General features: G+C 49.7%; 1 protein-coding gene across 4 annotated transcripts in view; it reads right to left on the reverse strand.

Annotated features, from left to right (window-relative positions):
- LRRC3B (leucine rich repeat containing 3B) overlaps positions 1-11,641 on the reverse strand; it is an 80,237-nt gene extending 68,596 nt beyond the window's left edge. Inside the window, exon 1 of one of the 4 annotated variants that reach the window (XM_006176292.3) lies at positions 10,977-11,641. The gene's annotated coding sequence lies outside the window, so the exon portion shown is untranslated. Of the gene's footprint in view, positions 1-9,445; positions 9,626-10,329; positions 10,456-10,976 lie in introns of those variants that run through there. The other 3 variants (XM_014552013.2, XM_014552011.2, XM_032488384.1) reach the window with 3 other exon arrangements.
- Between the last annotated feature and the right edge of the window lie 1,156 nt (positions 11,642-12,797).

A 12,797-nucleotide genomic window follows, 5' to 3' on the forward strand; every position in this document is an offset into this window, starting at 1 on the left:
CAATCAATAGCTCTTAGCTGGGTCTGTGACATCCAGACTTCCACAACGGAATGTCAAGCTCCTAGTGATGTTTTCAACAGAACGAAGGGGGAGAACACACTCCTACATGTCTCTTCCCCCATCTACTGTTAAAATTGAAGAGGCAAGTGAGGATATTCGGGTGTCTCTGGGTGAACTGAAATCAGGCTGGGGCTGTCCTGAGTACCGCTCGGCCACAGCACACAGGGCCTAGGGACAATTCGAATTGGTTCTTTGCAAGGGCTTTTAGCTCCTTACAGCAAGGTATGTAGGACAGGGAACAGGAGAGCCATCTGGCAGACAGCCAGGGCTCAGAGCCCTGGGGTGACTCTCACGGTGGCCACACAGAGACTGGCCGGATCACATTCAAAATCAGAAATTCCAACTGCAGGCCTTAGCTTGGCACAGCTTGGGGATGGAGAGTCCCACTCTCCAGCAGGAGCCTGAAGACAGCCTCTGGATGTGCTTTGTTTTGTTTATTTTTTAAATTGAATTAGCTTTACCATTAAACATTAGGAGCTTCCACAGTAAAACCTAGATTTCTGACTTTGGGGGGAAAATCCGAAGCTCAAACCTGCAGCGCTTGTGCAGGCAACAGGAAGGCAGAGCTAGCAGGACCCTGAGCTCGCTTCCCCGGGGATCTTGTGCCACCTGAATATGATCAAGGACTCCTCTCCCTCCATGATCTCATGCCTGGCTACACAAAACCCTAGCAGAGCATGCCGGTCCCTCTTCTGGGCCTGTGCTCACGTGACTTGCCTTCTCCCGAGATGCCACCATCAGGCTTGCGCGGTTGGTGGGTATATGTAATCAGTCTTTCGAGATTCAGTTCAAATGCCCCTGGCTCCAAGAAATCAATTCTGATAACCTTGCGAGAACTAACCAGGCTTTGTTCAAGACTCTTAAACATTATCTTGTGCTTGTTTTACTGAACCTCTTTTCATATGTGCTGTGGACATAATAAGCAATCAATAATGTTATGATCAATACTAATAACAAATACTAAAATAGTGGTAAAATAAGATTGTGCCAGACACTATTCAAAGCACCTTATACATATGGTAAGCCTCACTTAAGCCTCACAATGACCCATTATTATACCCATTTTACACAGAGAAAACTGAGGCATATTAAAAGTTAGGAAATTTTCCCAGATTCACTCACTCAGCTATTAAGGGGCAGAAGAGGAATGAGAATAGAGTCTGGCTACCTTTGGATGAGTTGGTAGATGAAGAGTAAGACAGAATGAAGGGAGGGACAGAAGAAGGGAAAGTGAGCGAGAAGGAGAGAGTTCATTTGTCTGATGAACTGTCAGGAGTCGAGAATGGCGAACGGGGCAGGGGCAGCGGTGCGTGCTAGTAAATTTTAACAAGAGACACTCCAGGGAAAAAAAAGGCATTGCTTTATAACGTCTGTCAGTTTCTGTGGTGTAAATGCCGCTACCATACCAGATTTCAAGCTACAATATGATATCACTGAGCGCAGAGTTGAGAGAAGACACGTGAACCCTCGTCAGTACTAGCCAGTACTAACACACCAGCTCTAACACATCGGGGCGTAGGTGTGCCAAGGAAAATGTCAGATGGAGAGACAGGTGGGACCGGGTGATGAAGGACCTATTAACCCGTAATAAGGATGTAATCCTCTGAGATGCAACCAGGAGTCACTTGAAAGTTTTTAGGAGGGAGTGACATGATTATACGGTTATAAGGAGTTAGACACAGATGAGCACACAGTCGAAATGTTCGGAACTCCTCCTCCATCTTTCCTACGCCCTTCCTGAGTGATGGTCATTGCTGCGAGGAAAGTTATAGAGTGTTCCAGTCCTTTCCTACTCTGTCCCTTGGCCTGCTGGCTGTAATCCCTTCCACCTCCCCACTCCCACCCCCTGACTCTAGTCACAGAGCCTCGGGATTGTGGAGTGTCTCCATCTATCCTTATTGGATCTGTGGTACACAAGGGCTGGAAGGCCTAAGCAAAGAAGTCAGAACCAGCTTGAAGAGGAAAACCATCATCCGGAGCGTAAATAAAACAATGCCTCTGGAAGCCACCGCACTGGGAGGGGCTTTCGAAACCATCTGGCTTCCAATCATCCACTTACTGGGGAAGTCATCTTAACCAGTCCAAAGACACAGAGCTGGTTAGGGCCAAAGCTGGAACTAGAACCCAGGGGCTTGGCTCCCAATCAAATATTCGATATATATTTCTGAGAGGCTGCATCCCCCTTGCAAAGTCAAAAGCTTTCCTGGAAGAGCCTTTTATTCTTCTAAGCAAGTTCCACATCACCCACAGAACAGAAAGAAACACCGTGATCTCCAGGAGCAGGGATGCCCTGTCACCTTCCCCCAACACGGGACAACACGAGCCGCGTGCGTAGGGAACACTCCAGGCCCTCAGGCCCTCGCCATCACTCAAGGCCTTGCTATCCAGTTTAACCATTCTCCAGATTCTGGTCTTTTCCGGTGGGTCTCCCTCCATCTGCCTGCACTGAGGCCACTTTCTGATCAGTAGGAACTGGGCAGGGAAAGGAAAGAAAACTTTCAAAGCTATTGTGGGAGCTCTGCTTTAAAAAAACAAAAATTGAAAAGAAAAGAAATAAAAATGTTGGAGAAGCTGAAACTTTCGGCTGAAGTGCAGCGTAGTCTCATAATTCAACCTCACTTGAGGCTGAAGTTGGCCAAAGCGCCAGGACACCCGGCCAAGGCAGCCACCGGGAGCTGAAACGCCGGCCAGCGTTCACCCAGCCGGGAGCCAGAGGCTGCGGCCGCTCCAAGGAAGCGCACCTCCCAGCTCTTACAACGGCGTCCCTCGGCCTGGAGGGGGCCCTGACAGGTGACTTCTTTCAGCGAAAGTTGGTGTCCACTTCCCCGAGCCCATCAGTATCCAAGGCCACGACCCCTAAGAACAGGGCGGATGACGCCAACTCTTTGCACCAGGGAAGTGAAAACTGATCCGGGGAAAGAGACCCCAGAGAGGTGACAGTGGCGGAAAGGACCTTACGACGTTCCAATTTGCCAGGCCCGTCCCAGTTCACACCCACTTCTTAAGAGTGACAACCCCACTCCATTTCATTCTCAACAGTACCCCGATTAGGGACGACACATTCCCCTAGTCACAAGTGTCTATCAACAGGATTCAAGGAATCCGTGAACTTGAACGGAAAAAAAGCCACAAATCTGTTTTCTAACACTGCACTACAATTTAGCATTTAATTCTATTGCAAATGCAGGCCACAACACTTACACGCCAAGAGCAGTACCCGTGACAGTGTCACCAACCCAAATTGGACATTTTCCTGTCACAGCGCGGGTCTGCAGGCACCTCACAGCGGCATTAAGCTCATCCCTGCTTCAAAACGGCGGTTCCCACAGGTTGGAGCTTGTTGGGCACCCATGAGGTCACAGTGGCTTACATACTACATATAATTATCTCAATAAGGTTTCTGTTATAATCTAATGTATTGCAATTTATACATTTAAACACATCCTTCTAGGGTCTCTAAACTTGTCAGACTGGCAAAGGGCGCCAGGGCATAATTCAGGTTAAGAGCCCTTGGTCTGGTGATTGAGAAGCCGCATTAACCAGGGGCAGGGAATGTGGGAAAGCATGCCTGCCCGCTGGCTGAGGGCTGAGCCTACCTTTGAGGTGAGCTAGACCTTGAGGAATGATTTAGGTGCATTATTTTTAACTTGTACGCCTCTCCTTCAGGCCCCTATCACTCCCATTAGCTCTCTCCGTCTTCTCTTATTTTTATGCCTTTTTGTCTTATCTTTCGAGGTTGGCTTATACCAAATATGCCTTAGTCTTCCCGGGCTAACTGCTGGGTCCTCTTCCTTTGGGTGGTCTTGTAATAGAGGAGAACAAATCTGACTCCATATATTGGATCTGTTCCTTTAGTTTTGACCACTGTGCCCTGTTTTCTAGGCTCAGTCTTGCTGGCTCTGCACCTTTTGTAAAACAATGTTGCCTTTAGCCTGAAATACACAGGAGAGCCTATTCTCGGGGCTCTGACCTTTAAGGATGTTAGCATTTCTGCACTTATGCAGAGATGGCAAGTTGCAAAACAGAGAATAACCTTTGTCTTGTTGGAGGTTTACAGGGACACCATGGCCTGACCCACGTGGACGGCTGCAAGAACAAAGAATTCCTGCAGCAAGAAGTTTGCAACAACCAGCCACACCCCCTCCCCTGGTTTTTTTTGTATAAAAGGAGCCTGTATTCTAACTTGAGTAGGATGGTTCTCCAAGACATTAGACTGCCATTCTCTTGGTCTGCTGGCTTTCCGAATAAAGTCGCTATTCCTTGCCGGAACACCTCATCTCCCGATTTACTGGCCTGTCATGCGGCGAGCAAAAAAGAGCTTGGACTCAGTAGCAGTCCGTTTACCCTGACAGCTTGCCCCTCTTGCCTCCTCTTCCTGCCTACCTCCACCTCCACTGCTTCTCTGCTGCCTCTCTCTTGGGCCTCTGACCTGGCTGGCTACCCACCATCCCTCTTTCATGGGTCTTGAAGCCAATGCTTCGGGCACCAAGAGTCTACACCATACCTTCCACTAGGGGAGCATATTAATTTTGTTTATAGGAAGTGCTTTTGAGAAGCAACGAAAAAACAGACTGACTGACCACCCAAATAAACGACCACGAAACACTCTGTGGAAAGAGACTATACCACTTTGCCAACCCAGGCTTAAATAGAATTTGTAGGAAGGATGAAAAACATTCCTGCTTGATAATCCCTCATGAGCAGACGGCTGAAGAAGGTCAGCAGACTGGGCCGGGATTCTTCTCAGAGCATAAATCCCCAGGGTAGCCAAGGCAAGTAGAATGCTTAGTCACCACTAACAGGTTGAGCCCTCTGTAGGCAGGCCCTAGCAAGGGCTGCCTTCCCAAACCAGAGCTGAGGCTGGAGCCCAAGGGGAGAAGCCAGTGCGACTTCATGACCTTTGTGCTTTAGCTCCGGACAAATAAACACTGTTCTTTCTCCCTGCCTTCACCAGGGGAGATATTTGTACTGAAACAGCTCTCTCCCAGCAAGGTACTGATGACTTATACGCAGACTGAAAATTCTATCAATGACCTAAAAAAGAAAGGAAGAAAGAAAGAAGAGATTAAAAGAAAAAGAAAGAAAAGAAAAGAAAAAGAAAAGAAAAGAAAAGAAAAAGAATAGAAAAGAAAAGAAAAGAAAAGAAAGAAAAAAAGGAAATCAAATTGAATTTGAAAACATACTTAGTTTTGTCAAGAATTACTCCATGCTTAAGAATGACTCACAATATTTTATTTTTTTATGCTTGTCTCCATTTTACTTCTAACAAAAGGCACAAATGCTTTTTCAAAAACTGTCTAAAAGTGTAGTGACCCTTGTACTAGACAAGTGTTACCATAAAAAGCAGCCGAGAGAGCTTAGGATAAATTTGAAACCATAAATTTTATAAACTTAACTAATTGTTCATTTATCTGCTTGAAAAAAAAAATCTTGTTTTCATCAGGGTGGTTCTTTTTCACTATTTATTCATTTGTTTATTTTAATTGAATTTTACAGCTACTACTATTAATTTCACCACTTTGGGAAAATACATTCCAAATCTTGAGAAGGCTGCAGACTTCATTTTTACGTACAATGGACATTTCTTACGTCATGCATTAATTCACTAAGTTTTTATAAAGAATATATAGATACATACTAGTCTGTCAGATAGAAGAGCATCAACCACTTGTAGAACACAGCTCATCAAAGCCACAATCTGAAGATAAAATACTAAATTTATTAATCTTATGGGTTAATCTACTTAAATCTCAAAATAGATTAAGATATTATATTTTTATTTAAAATAAAATCCATGAGGGAAAAGCATCTCAGGTTTTACTTGGTAATATCTTCTTTTTCTTTTTCCTCCTGTCCTCTTCTTCAAATTCCACAGATCCTTACTATTTGGCTTCTCCTGTTATTAAAAGTAGGTCAAGATCAGATGCTCTGGTTCTTGATGATTTTTTATATTTAAATCTCTAACCAAAACTGAGAATTTTAATTCATACGATGTATTGCATAAAAATATTTATTCCTTATATTCTGAATAAAAAGGTTTCATTTTTTCATAACCTTGTCCCAGACCATGTTGCTTAACAGTAATTGTTATTCTGTCAACAAACGCGTATTTATATGATTTAAGATAAATACACCACCAAAGAATTGTCCCAGCGGAAGTGCTGTGCGGGCCCTTTAACGCTACACCACACGGGAAAAGGGAAGTAAGTGGAGGATATGGACGACATACGTGGGGTAAGGGTACAGCTAACTCCACTATCACCCCTGCAAAGCTAGCAATTGGGAACCAGAACATCTGCCCAGGTAGAAACGGGTTTTCCTTCATTTGGTCCCTCACAGAAGACCATTTCTCTCGGCTGCTGCCACACCTGATTTCAGTGTCACGTCCTTTATTCTCTGACACTGCTGCAATCCGGCTAATGCAGACCCTCTGCCTCAGAAGATCACCCTTCTGGGATGACCTGATGTTTAGGGCTCTCCCTGAGGAGTGGGGCAGCTGTCTGTATTTTCTTCTCTACTTACATAAAGACAATACGTATTGCTAATGAATTCTCTAGAAAGTGAATGCTTCCCTTGAGATAACTCAGATTCAGATCAGTCAGCCCAATATGGGTGGCAAGACTGAAGAGGCAGGTAAGAGAGGAAGGGGGAAGACGGCATCTCTCAGGCACTCTCTCCTGGGCCATCTCAGCCACACCAAAGCCCTTTGTCAGCCAAGCCCCCAACCCATGCCTCACCCTCACCCCCTTCCTCCTTCACTACCCCTCCCCCATCACCGCCTGGGGGCCTCTGGCCTGGCCTGTCACAGCATCAGGGATAGAAATCCTGTTCCAGGTGACAGAAAAGGCAACAAGTCTCCACCATCTGCCTGGAACTCCCACCCACCCTGCCACGATGTGATTCTGAGAAACAGGCTTTTCGAAGTTCTCCCCCTCTGCGTTTCCTCTAGCTGACTTTTTGTTGGTTCAACTCCGGGGTGGGGGGGGGACATGTAGTACTGTGGCTACAGAGACAAGACAGAGAACGTTCTTAGAAATCAGAATTCTGTCCTACGAGAATGCCTAGGGGCACATGGAATCCCTAAACTGCCAGACCAAGTCTCCCCTGCAAAGGGGCTCAGTGAGCGAGATGGTAAAGAACTATCATTCCCCTTTCTGAGCCCCAAGTATGTCTACTTAGAAAGATGTTGGCTTATCTCAGATTTATATCAGCCTAAACTTTAACCCAACGGTCAGAAGCCAGAAGAAATAATCCCAAATCATTTCATTGTATTCAAAAGGATTTTTCCCTCTGACGCAGTACATTTTTTCTGATTTTCACAAATGCTTGGGGGTGGGGCAGGACAGCGCCTCTCCACTTGACAGGGGGACTTGGCTGAAATGGTTCAGAATCCATTTCATTTCATTTAGAATAATCTAAAGGGTTGCACAGTTAATTTTTTATTCGAAGGTTTATAAATATTCTGCTGTAATTTTTTTCAAAAGAGGCACATACTTGTGGTGGTTCATCCACTGTATGATCGTCACCTTTTCTGGTTATGCTGAACAAGGCATTTATGAAAAATGAGCAAAATCGTCTACTTTTTTAAATAAACAAGTTTTTCCCTAATTAATTTTCCCTAATTAATTTTAAGAGCCTGAAAAGAAGCCACAGTGAACATAATCCATTTTTGCATAAATATTGGTTTTTTTGACCAAGGGTCAGAAGACAGTGGTTCTAGCACTAGTGATGCTAGGAACACAGAGTGGCCTTGAGCACATCACTCAGTCTCCTCCCCACTTCTGGATTGGAAGGGGTGATATCTGAGATCACTCTAGCTCTAATAGTCTGTGATTCAGTCACTAGAAAGAGATGCATTTGCAGAATAGTTTCCACAGTTTCTGTCCTAGGAGCACATCTCTGCTCACATTCGGATCCCCTCTTTCATTTCTCCTCACATTTAAAAAGGGAATGTCCACGAAAAGATTCAGAACAGAAGTCCAATGACAGCTGCCAGTTCCCTAAATCTGCTCCCAGTCCCAGGACCCCATCCTCCCTAGGTGCACCCCATCGGGCTCTAAGCAGGGGAAATATGCACCATCAGTCTCCCCATTTCCACAGCCACAGGGGCTCCCAGGCAAGGACTGGCACTGACAGCATGCCCCCGGGGTTTCTCATTTGTCACCCACCCTTCCTGTGGACAAAGGATCTCTGGTACCAAGTGGGGTTGAAAGCATGGGACACATCACTTCTCTATCCACAAGTCCCACCACTGATTGGTTGGATGACAATGAGCAAACAAATTAATTTCTCCATGGTTTAGTTTCCTTACCAACAAAATGGGAAAAATAATTGTCTTCCAGGGTTGTCATAAGGATTAAAACCCAAATTGCACGTGAAACATCTATTGCCTGCACAAAGTAAGAGCTCAGTAAATGCCAGGGCTGACTACTATCATGACTACCTGCCTCCCCGGAACAGCTCAGCAACCTGACAAAACACCATGGTGTGCATTTGAAGTCTTGCTTCAAGAGTTGCCAAGGGACATGTTCCAACCTGTTTCTACAAGCAAAGAGAACCAGCCTGAGCACAGAACCAAGCAATAAGCATCCAGAAAGAACCTGGCCTTGGGGCGCCAAAAGTTCAACGTGGCGGAGTAAAGAATTTAATTCTGGAATCCTACCTCAGTTATCCAGGTAATTCAGAAGCCAAAGCTCTATCCCCCTCCACGCCTGGCCTTGCGCTCAGGAGCTGCACCCAAGCCTGTCCCAAGGGAATCCCCGTTCCCTCCTTGGGGCTCTGAAGCTGGCGGTGGGGAGGCAGGGAGCTCGCTGCTTCAGGGGTGGCCCGGAGGGGAGTGACTCAACTCAGGATTCCTTCTGGAGCCCTGGCCAGTCGACGTCTCTTTCAGAAGGGTCTGGCCAAGGCGGCAGGCCCAGAAAATGGGACTGCGCTGTGCTCCGCTTTCTCCCAGCTCTGGTCCAGAGAGCCGGGGATGTTGTCTGCAGGGCAACCGCAGAGACGGTTTGCGGCCCTAAAAGCCTGCACGTGGGAGATCTGAACAGGGAAGTCCAGGGCGTTTTGCAGGGATCCGGGCCCACGCAACCCCCAAATTCCTCTTCTCTGGAGCCTGTAGGATTGGATTCTCAGCTCAAGGCACCACTTTGGGAGGGGCGTGCGCCTTCTCAGACAGAGAAGGGTTAAATGAGGTGCTTCCAGGCCTGTGACAGCCCAGTGTGTCCCCCAGCAGGATAAATGGAGCCCGGGGACTGCCCCTTCTTCGCCATAGCAGGCGAGGTCCCCTCGCATAAATGGCCTTCCTTTCCAGGTTGCTGGGGTGCAAAGGAGGAAAGCGCCTAGCCTTCTGGCATCCGCCAAACCGTCTCTAACAGCCGAAAGGATATACCTGGGGGCCGAGAGGTGGACGGACCCACTTCTGCCCGGGGCTCCGGGTCTGGGAGCCGGGCCTCCCGTCACCCGATGCTCACACCCCCTTGGCCCTGCGTTTCGCTGCACGCCCTCCAGGTCTGCGCTCCCGAGCCTCCCCGGCGGCTCGGGGCTCCCCCCACTCCCTTGCTCCGCCCAGGTGCGTTGTGCAGAGGGGCGGCGGAGGGGGGGGGGGTGGCTCCCACTGCAGCCTCCGCCCCTGCGCTCTCCTCCAACCGGTTGGGACACCGGTTTACTCGCCAGGCGCTGGGAACTCCCCCCTACCCGGCACACAAGCCTCTTCCTCGAGTCCCGGAATCCCCTTCCCACCCTGCGGCTGTGGAAACATCCCTGACTCCCGAGCTCCTGGCAGGGAAGGTGGGTCTGCCGACCCGGTTGCGGAGGTGGAGGGGTATAGAAGCGGGTGTGGGGGAAACAAGGGAACCCTGGTCCTCTTCCAGCTAGGAAAAGCTTCCCTGGTCCATGACCTGACCACTCAATCGCCGCCCAAGACGCCAACGTACTCTGAATCGAGCAGTTTGTTTCCCCTGGAGAAGAAGATCGCCCCATCCCAGGCACCCAGAAGCCTGCCTTCCCCAGTCCCCCTGGGCCCCAGCATTCCGGGGCTCCAATCTGCCTCTCTGCGCCTCCCCAGGTGCCCAACCCTTCCCCCATCTCTATTTACACACCCGGGCCAGCGCCCTCCAGACTCAAATTCCTTTTCCTCCGCGTCAGAAGACGGCTCTGGGCTGGCCCCTCGCCCACTTTAGCAGAGCCTTTTGGTCCCCCCTCAACCAGATCTATCCCCACCCTCAGCTTCCTCCCCCACCCCACCAGCAACCTTTCCCTCACCAAACCACTTACTTCACCCACCCGGATCTGCACTTGCCTTCCCACGGCGCACAGCCGCAAGCCACTCCAAGGGTTTCATTACCGAGTTGGGGGTGGCCTACGTAAGAACCGACCGACTCCCGCCGCGCTGGACAGAGCCCCAGGGGTGGGGACAGCCTTCCCCCTTGTCCCACCTATCTTATTTCACCATCTCGGCTCCTACCCAACCCCTACAGGCAGGATAAGCACTGCTGGGTCCCAAACCCTCGCCTCTCTAGCGGGAGCTGCAGGGAGTGAAAAGTCGACTGGCAAGAACACACAGTGAGAAATGGGCAGATGCATACGGCAAAAGAGGGGGGGTGGGTACTGGGGGAAGGGAGCAAACGAAAAGTAGACGTGCAACTTGCACCGCACTGGGTGAGCACCGCGCAGGGAGGGGGCACAAAAGTTTGCAGACTATTGCACTGCAGCCAAGCTGCACGCCAGCAAAGCGGGTGGACCCCCGCCCTCGCCAGGAGGGATCTCTCCAAGGATCTACTCCGGGGAAACAGGGGGATTGGATACGGCTCAGAAATGGGGTGATAGTTCTCCTCTGCCTGTTCTGGGAAGGGTGCCCTAGGCATCCGGGCAGAGGGGACGATACCGCGCTTTGCGAAAAGCAACAGGCGTCTGCACCTTACCTTGCGCCAGTCCCGGGCCGGGGTGCCTGCTCCATCCTCGTGGCGCAGGGATGAGGCGTGGGGTGCGTCTGCCTGGCGCCCTGTGTGCGCTGCCAGACCCGCAGCGGCCGCTATCCCCACCCGACTACTAGCTGGGCTGCCTGCCTCGGAGCGGGCCGGCCGGGTGGGCTAGTTCCCCGGCCGCGGCGGCCGCGGCGTTGCTTCGCGGCGGCTGGAGCGCCGGACGCCGGCGGTGCGTGGCCAGGCTGGCGTCCTCCGGCGCCTCCACCGAGCGAGGGCGCGGCCCCGCGCGGCCGCGCGAGGCACCGCTTGGCTCCCGCTGCTGCGGCGGCCGCTGCAGACCTTGCGCCGGGCCCCGGAGCCTTGCAGGAGGAGGAGACAAAGACCGGAGGGAGGCGAAGCGCCGCTCGCCCAGATACGTTCGGCTCAGTCACTAGAGGGGAATCGCCTCCAAACCCGGGCCGGGGAGGAGGGAGGAGGAGCGAGGAGGCTGGAGACTGGAAAAGCAGCAGGGAACGAACGTGACCGCCAGAGCCCGGCTACTGCCTCGCGGGCGCGGCCCTCACGCCTCCCGGGTGGGGGGTCCGGAATGGAGAGAGGGGGCGGGGGCTGAGCGATTGCTGCAGGAGGAGGTGAGCCGAGGTGGGACTGTTAGCTCTCCCTGCCGCCCTCGCCCTCCTTCCTCCCAACCCCTCGCATAGCTCCACTCTCAGGATGCTATGGCCCGATTCTTTCTCCTGTTTTTCTAACTATTGAAATCAGAGCTGAAATTTCGCTGACAGAAGAAGCACAACGTGGTGTTGAGTTGATTTGATTGTCCTCTAATGGACAGTCAGACGCCAGTGCATTTAAGGCGATTGCATAAAATCCATTCCATACACGATAACCTACTGGGGGCCAAGTATTGCACTAGGTTGCATTTCGGGAAGGTGGAAAGGTGGGATGTCCCTCGCCCCCAGTACTCCAAGATTAGATCCCAGAATGGTCCCCTGCAGTTCTGAAGCCCAAAGTTTTGGGGTTGATTTCTGGGCCCTGGTCCCTACCCCCAACCCGTCGTTTCCCAAAGCAGAATATGTTAGAAATTTCAGTTTTTCCTTCCCTTTCCAGGGATGACTTTGAATGTGCAGCCGAAATAGAGCCTATCTGTCCCTTAAGAAAGTATGTGTAAAATTAAAGCAAATTGTCTTAATAATGCTAGTATTCCATGATTTAAATTATTCATCACATATGCACCAAATAAAAGGGGGCGTTCCGAGGACCCTGCTTCCTAGTGTCTTCGATTACCACCCAAATACCACCTTCTTTCACACGCCTAGCCTCATCCTCACCCCAGGCAGAATTAATCTTTGCCTGCTCTTTGCTTTCACAGTTGTGTTTGGCAATCACTTGCAGAATTTACATTTTTATAGTTTTTTTTTTTTTATAGATTTCTATTGCTTCACTTACCTGCATTACTTTTCTTGCCCCCACCAATTTCCACTGCAATATCCAGCAATGTTTTGCATCTAAAGGGCATGGTACTTAAGGAAAGCTTAACCAGTGGAAGGTCACTTTCTCCTTCAAACATAGCTAAATCCCAGTGTCTCTAGAATTAAAGGAACTCGGGGTTAAAGTTTTTGAGTTTAGGGGGAAGAGAAGCCACAAAAAGTTAAATTCACAGACCCTACGACCTAGAAATGTAAAATCATTTAATTCATTTTTGTTTCTGAACAATCTGCTCCCACCGACCACCCCACCTCTGTGTGCTGAATTCCCAGAGGCAAAGAACACCAAGCTGTTGCACAGCTGCATAGAGCAAGAGATATGTGTTCAGCTTCCAAC

This window comes from Camelus ferus, chromosome 1 (genome assembly GCF_009834535.1).
Source record: "Camelus ferus isolate YT-003-E chromosome 1, BCGSAC_Cfer_1.0, whole genome shotgun sequence".
NCBI lineage: Eukaryota > Metazoa > Chordata > Mammalia > Artiodactyla > Camelidae > Camelus > Camelus ferus.